The following is a 7,807-nucleotide window of genomic DNA, read 5'->3' as shown; positions in this document are numbered from 1 at the left end:
AGAGATTTCTAGCATTTCTAGCATGAAAGCAGGAAGATTTTGTAAGAGAACACAATTGATGACTTGAGGTAAAACAGGATTACTGCATCCCCATGAAAACAAAATGTCAAAAGCAGCTGCCATGAGCTGTTTTTTTTTTCACAGATCGTCTTAGACACACCAGAACAATCATTTTAATAAATGGCAGAGGAGTGTTTTGGCATTGAACACAAACAGATGGTTATTAGGGGTCTACCATAAAATACTAGTATGAAGACAGATGCCGATAAATGTCAGTTCAGCACAAGAGTAGTTATTAAGCCACGGTAGTGAGGTACGTCGTAATTTCCCGAAATTATATGCATTAACTGACACACACACACACACACACACACACACACACACACACACACACACACAGAGAGAATCATATAGTACACATATCCATGCCAAGTCCAATTCTAACAAATTATCACTTGTGATATTTCAAGAATTAAATACAATCATTTCAGCATAATACTGAATTTGTGATTTGTCAGTAGTTACAATTTAAACCTAAGCAACAGTTATTATGCTCATTAACACTAGTTATTGATCTAGCTTTTTGCAAAATGTTTACACACCATACTTACAGTACATGACCAAATGTGGATATCTGACCTTATGTACACCCACACGTGTTTGTTGAACATCCCATTCCAGATTTAGTCCCCCTATGTTCTTATAACCTCCATTCTTCTGGGAAGGCTTTCCACTAGATTTTGGAGCGTGGCTGTTGGGATTTGTGTTCATTCAGCTACAAGGGCATTAGTGAGATCAGAAACTGACAGAGACAGTGTGCAGTCGGTGTTCCAGTTCATCCCAAAGATGTTCAGTGGGGTTGAAGTCAGCGTTCTGTGCAGGGCACTCGAGTTTTTCCAGTCCCACTTTGGCAAACCATGTCTTCATGGAGCTCGCTTTGTGCACATGCTGGAACAGGTTTGGGTCTCTTAGTTCCAGTAAAGAGAAACTGTAATGCTACAGCATATAAATACATAATATACAATTCCAGTAGTGCTTCCAACTTTGTGACAAAAGTTTGGGGAAGAACCGCATATGGGTGTGATAGTCCAAATACTTTTGACCATACAGTGTAGTTCCTTTTGCAAAAAGCACACAATTTAACCATCAGGGACCAAAATCAATGTGCGATCTTTTTAATTTTTTTTAGCACGGTCTTGTTTGTAATTCTTTCCTGAGTTTGCACTGTCCTACTTGAACTTATGGAATTTTGTACTTTCACAGTATTACGTGAGTAATGAATTCATGTCCTTCTACCGGCTCTCTGCTACATACATCTAGGAATCTAGGAATGTTTAGACAGTTGTGTTTTCAATTAGTCTTATAGATGAATGAAAACCGGATTCGAGTGCCACGACTCTCTGCACACATGCTGCCACAATGCCGTCATTAAAATGGATTCTAATGACAGTCACGAACTGAGGCCGAAAGGGAGGGGGGAGGGGGGAGGAATGGTGTCTGTGCTCCACGTTCACTTGCACGGTTCGAACTGGTGAGTTTGTTTGCACGTACCAGTTTAAATATTATAAACCTACAGCTTAGTAATGTAAAAAATAAATAAAAAAGCCAGGCAGAGATCAGTCATAGGTCTGCATGATATGGACAGAATGCTGTTTAATAGAGCTGCAATATATTAGAAACACATTTGTAAATCTGAAATGGGATATGTGTAAAGAGGAATGCATATTATTTCAACAAACAGAAAAATAAACTCTCTCGTGTGACAGGTAGGATGTTAATATCACTCAATAAAATCTAAAACCAATCTAAACCGATTGGTTATTTGCATATTGCAGAGTTCTGTAATATCAGTATTGACAAGGCCAATATTGCAGAAACAATTATTTCAAATGTTTGAAAGTTTTGATTGCACATAGCTAAAAAAAGATGTTTTCTGCAATGTAGGAAACAAAGAGCTTTATAAAGAAGGCTCAAAGAGAATTTTTTTTCTTCTTTTTTTTGAGGAAATCATTCGCATCTTGTTTCAATCAAAATGAAATAAAACAGTTGTGAGTGGTTATCTTTTGAGCCAAATAATCAGATATTAGCTTTAACACCTTTGTTTAATAACAATAATATAATTAATTTCCGTTCAGCATGTATCTCATCACCTCCTGCCACTTAAACTAAATGGATAATTAGGAAAAATAAACCCTTGGGTCCACTTCCTGAACAACTAGCATGCTCAATGTATGTGTGTGTGTGTGTGTGTGTGTGTGTGTGTGTGTGTGTGTGTGTGTGTGTGTGTGTGTGTGTGTTTATATCTTTGTGGGGACCAAATGTTCCCACAAGGGTAGTAATATCTGACAGTTTGGACCTTGTGGAGACATTTGGAAGGTCCCCACAAGGAAAACTGCTCTTTTTTAAAAAACCAAAACTGCAGCTTATATTTTTTAAAAATAAAATTATAAAAAATAAAAAAAAAAAGGTGTAGAGATATTTTAATATATTAGAAAATTATGTCAATAGAAGGTCTTCACAAGGATGTGTGTGTGTGTGTGTGTGTGTGTGTGTGTGTGTGTGTGTGTGTGTGTGTGTGTGTGTGTGTGTGTGTGTGTGTGTGTTTGGCATGCACCAACTGTATAATACAAAGGATCAAATGTCTCAACTTTCTCTCTCACCCTTTATCTTTGTCTCTGTCTCTGTATTTACTTGTGCCTCCGTGTGTGTGTGTGTGTGTGTGTGTGCGCGCGCGGTGTCGATTTGTGCCCTGTAAGAACAAGGAGAAAATTAAAAGCAGACCTTCTGTGACTTTCCATCATCTCCGAATTGCACGTTTGTTGGGGAATTTGACCTGGCACAAGATGTGACTGTAATATTTGTTTCTGAGCATATCCACTTCTCTCCTTTAGCACTTATGAAAACTTTCCAAAGCGAGGCTGTCTCAGAAACTGACAGGTGTCTCCAAAGGGAGAAAGCTTCTTTCCAAAAAAAAAAAAAAAAAAAAAAAAAAAAATGAGTGATGGAAGATATATAGGGTAAGTAGACCTAAGCCTGCGCCATTAAATCATTAGCTTGGACTTATTAGCAGAGATGTGATGGATCAGCACTCTAACAAAGATTAATGACGGGATTACTTCCTCTATGGAAATTTACAGGAATGGACTGCAATACGTAATCGGAGATGAGCATATCATTGCAGAAATGCTAAAAACATCTTTAAATTTGCTTTCCATCTTTGTAAGCATCTCTGCGTGTCCGTTTGGCTGTTTCACATTCACGTTTTAAGTTCATATGAGAATTTCAAATATAGCTCGCTTCTGTGATTAATGAGAGCAATCAGACTCTGTTGGATGTGATCCCTCAGAGAATCCCCAGTGATGAAGTTATGGAATAAACCTTCAGGAACATCTGAAACCTCCAGAGACAAACTAAACTAACATTTACCCTGAGATCCCATCCCTCCAGAAAACCATCTCCTCGTTTTAAGTGACACATTCTCTCAGAGGAAGTTGCGCGCCCCAACCTATTTCTGTTTCCCGTGGTTTTAGCGGCCGCTTTGGACATTGACCTTAGCGTTTTGCTTGGGTGCCACCGGTCACTGGGCTGTTTTCTCTCCAGCACAGCGGCGCCGTCGGGACCTTCGTTGTCCCCTTGCTCGGCCGACAATGAGTAATGAGAGCAGGAAGCTGTTTCGCTCAAATTAGGGACAGTTTAACTACCGAGGTCGGCCCCGAAAAGACCCGCTTGGCGCTCCTTGACTATATCAATGAACCCGTGACAAAGAGTGAGGTGTTGTTTAAAAGGGTCAGCTGGTTAAAAGGGTACTTGACGTTTGATCTTTTTTAAGGTTCACATGTTTGAGGCTTTTTGAGTATGTTTTATTGTGCAGACGTTTTTGGGTCACGTGCGGAAAGCACCTTCAATCGAGCGTCAGCTGCGTTTAATGAGCACGCGAGCTCCGTCCGTTCGGTGACCCGAATGTGAAGTGTTGAGGCTAATGTAAAATCTACTCCTGTTTTGACCTGCAACCCCAAGAGAGTTCAGCTTTGCTATTGACCTGAGGCGTTTGCCAGCGCTATGCAGGAAAATACCAAATGACTGATGAGGAGATAAGCTCGTGCTCAGGTCTTTCAGGTATGAATTCATAAATCAACAACTCGTGTGAATCTCACAGAATCCTAACACTTACATACTACTTTTCTGGATAAAAGCGAATCGAAGCTATTATGAAGCATCCCTTTAGCCTCCTGTAAGATCCCAAATGGTTAATAATACACAAAATAATAACAAGTGGATTTTCCAGGAACATTTTTACAAGTAAATCTCACAGAAACTACATTTACAGTCCTAAAAAAAATAAAAATAAAAAAATTAAAAAAAAACCTCCATGACTTTTTATATCAAAATAACTATGTTATCCTTTACCACTGTAAATATGTCAGCTACACTGTAAAGCCGGGTAAGTTCATCTAACTCACAAAATTTGAGGATACTAATTACCTCAAAATTTTTAAGTTGATAAATCAATTTCTTTAAGCCAAATACACTTAAATATAACAGGTTTGAGTTGAAACATTTTTATATTTAAGTGCATTTGGTTAAAGAAATCGATTCATCAACTTAAAAATTTTGAAGTAATTAGTTTCCTCAAATTTTTTTAGTTAAACGATCTATCCGGTTTTACAGTGTATTTATGTTCGTTATTATTGTTAAAAATGGTTAATAGTAAATAAGCATTCATACGTATCTATGCAATAATATCATTTCTATTATTTTGCCTCCTTAAAGCTAACAAAGTTCCATGAAGCGGGGAAAAAAATAGAAAGGGATTTTAATCCCAGAGAAATGCTCTAGCTAGTGAAGACTAGAGCAGTGTTTTTGGTCTGTGTTTCTTCTCTGCTCTTTCCTCCAAAAGTTGAAAGCTGTCACCAGTTCATGCCAACGTTCACATGTTTAGTTTTGGGTTTTTTTTTTTTTTTTCTTCCTGAGTTATAGGAACCAAAATCCCAATCACCTCCTTCTCTGGCATTTCACTTGTAAATAAAAGCCTCTACGCAGCACATGCTGTAAAATGTTTGGCTTTTGGAGGAATATATGCCCCCGTTTCATATATGGATAAAACTAAAGCTGGTTATATGGTGATGACTGAGGTCCAGCGGCACATCTGTCACCATAATTGCGTGTTTTGGTTCTGCTCTTTGTGTGGTGCTGTGTTTAAGGGCAAGGAAAGAGGGGGAAAAAAGGCAAATTCATCAAAAAAAAAAAAAAAACAGTGAGGTTGCACGGTCAACATGTTTAAAAGCACGATAACGAGAGTTCCTTGAACATGGCAAGACACTCATAATCACTGCTTAAGGACCGAGAGTGGGTAGGACAATAGAAAGTTTTGTGGTCGAGCTCCCACATGAAGCTTTTGCTGAGAGTAAGCTCAAATGTTCAGGAATGTTACGCCATTATATTGGTCAGTACACTCTGTCTTAGCATTTAAAGACAACCATGAGATATTTTCTCTTGACATTGGTTAATGAAGTGAGCTTTATCTGCATGCAAGTGTAGCTGAAATGGTCTTTTTGCTCTGTGTGTTCTGCACAGAGCTGCACTGTACACTCGACCGTATTTCACACAGCAGGTGGATTACGGTGCTCAGACCTCAATAGCTCGACATAGGCGAACGCAGTATGTGTGTACGTTCTGTGCTGGCACTGAGTTAAGGGAATTCTTTTGGTTGTTCACCCTAACCACATGCTTTTAACAGCAGGGCCATATTTCATTCAAAGCCTGCAACATTTAAGCGTTTAATAGATTTGATTTTTTTTTTTTGTAGGCTACAAACTCAAATCCAAGAGCCTCTCATTAATAAATTTTCCACCATCATGAGGCCATAAGAGCTCAACTAAAGCTCTCACAAGACACACAGTGCGGTTATGATGGGGAAGGAGGAAAACGAGGGTGAGAATGACAGCAAGAATAATAGGTTAAGAACGAAAGTATTTTTTTTTTTTAAAGAGTTGATGCATATGTAAACAGCTTGGAATACATATGCTTGCACCAACCCCTGAAACTCATATACACTCCTTCTCATACAAAACACACACACACACACACATGCACTGAGCCTCCACCAACACCCCCCCCCCCCCCCCCCCGCCCCCACGGGTTCTCTCGGACTGTCTCCTTTGTAATAAGCTCCAGATGTGGTGCTGAAGGGGGTGAGGCGCTTGTATGTCATCCGCTGCGCTCGCGGCCCGTCTGAGGGGACGCCGGCAGGGCTGAAGGAGGGAGCGAGGGCCCCAGGCCCGAGGTGCTGCGGATGGGGCGAGCAGGTCACTGCCTACGCACATCTGGAAGCACTTCAGGTCAACAAGGCCAAGGCTGCCTGAAAGGTGAGACATACACACCCAGGCCTGGCGCAAGAAACACGCAAGAGTTCAGAGTGCATGATACACAAGATACATTATTAAATCTGAGTTAAAATGCCTACACACAAACAAACCATGATCCTATTGTCTTTTATAGAATAGCTTTTAAAATGATCGACATCAATGCATATAATAGGTGCACAAGGAGAGGGAGTAGTCACTGCCTTGATGCAGTGATGATTACCGCCATCTTTATTTTATACATCTGTAGTGGGGTTTATTTCTTTGTGAAGGGAAGAGTAGCACTTTAAGAACGTTTATATACATAAGTACATTTGTACCAGTATGGCATAATATTAAACTATAATAAGTACACTGGTCCTCAGAATACTTGACCCAGTCGGGGGAAAAAAGCTATGAAAGTTGAAGCTGCATTCTGTGTAACATCAAAAAATATTCTGTACTAAATAAAGCCCAAATCGTAGGTCCATCAAGAAGGCCATGTAAAAGTACTTCACTTACATTAAAAGAGCATTACGATTGTTTTGAGAAACATGGAAACAGCCAAAAATAAGGAAATTACAAAGTAAATTATGTGTTAAGAAGTAAAATGTAAATCAGGAATAATTTGCTTTATTCAAATTAATTAATAATCATCCATGAATAAAAGCATAGTAAAAAGCTGGGGGGAGTGGGGGGGGGGTTAAATCACTAATCACTTTCTCACACTTTAAAAAATAAAATCAGTATATTCAAAAGATCTGAAAATCAGCGTGACCGCACTGTTTAAAAGTGTGTTTTTGAAAATATGTGTCACGTATAGAAAGAGAAGAGAAGAGACGAGAAGAGAAGAAAAGAGAAGAGAAGTGACAAGACGAGAAGAGAAGAGACGAGATGAGAACAGAAGAGAAGATAAGAGACGAGGAGAGGAGAGGAGAGAAGAAAAGAGAAGAGAAGAGAAAAGACGAGAAGAGAAAATAAGAGAAGAGGAGAGAAGAGAAGAGACGAGAAGAGGAGAAGAGAAGAGAAGTGAAGAGGAGAGGAGAAGAGAGGAGAAGAGGAGAGGAAAAGAGAAGAGAAGTCTGTTTTTGGAGGGGGAAGTCAGATTTGAGATTAATAAAACAAGCATTTACTATGCTTTCTAATCAATCATTTTCTCACACACAGCTCCACAGAGATGTACACAAAACCAACCCTGTTTAAAGTCACAGCACCCTGACCCACACCACTGACATTAATCAGTAAAGGAACATGATGGGAAAAATTTGTTTCTGAAATGTATTCATAGCATATTAGTTAAAAATGGGGAAAATTTTGTTTTGTTTAGGTTTTTTTCATCATGATGTTGTTTTCTCTGCTGCCTGCAACAGAGCTGTTAGGAACACATTAGGCGAACTGTCCACTGAACTCAATTTTAATATGCGTGATTACTGCTTGAAACGCAAGTCTCTTTATTCCCATATGCT

General features: G+C 39.2%; 1 protein-coding gene across 3 annotated transcripts in view; it reads right to left on the bottom strand.

Annotated features, from left to right (window-relative positions):
• Positions 1-6,958: 6,958 nt before the first annotated feature.
• prrx1b (paired related homeobox 1b) overlaps positions 6,959-7,807 on the bottom strand; it is a 9,748-nt gene continuing 8,899 nt past the window's right edge. For all 3 annotated transcript variants that reach the window (XM_017455402.3, XM_017455404.3, XM_017455403.3), the window contains one exon: positions 6,959-7,807. This exon is cut by the window's right edge. The gene's annotated coding sequence lies outside the window, so the exon portion shown is untranslated.

This window comes from Ictalurus punctatus, chromosome 25 (assembly GCF_001660625.3).
Source record: "Ictalurus punctatus breed USDA103 chromosome 25, Coco_2.0, whole genome shotgun sequence".
Lineage (NCBI taxonomy): Eukaryota > Metazoa > Chordata > Actinopteri > Siluriformes > Ictaluridae > Ictalurus > Ictalurus punctatus.
This window is presented reverse-complemented; position numbering and strand designations above follow the sequence as displayed.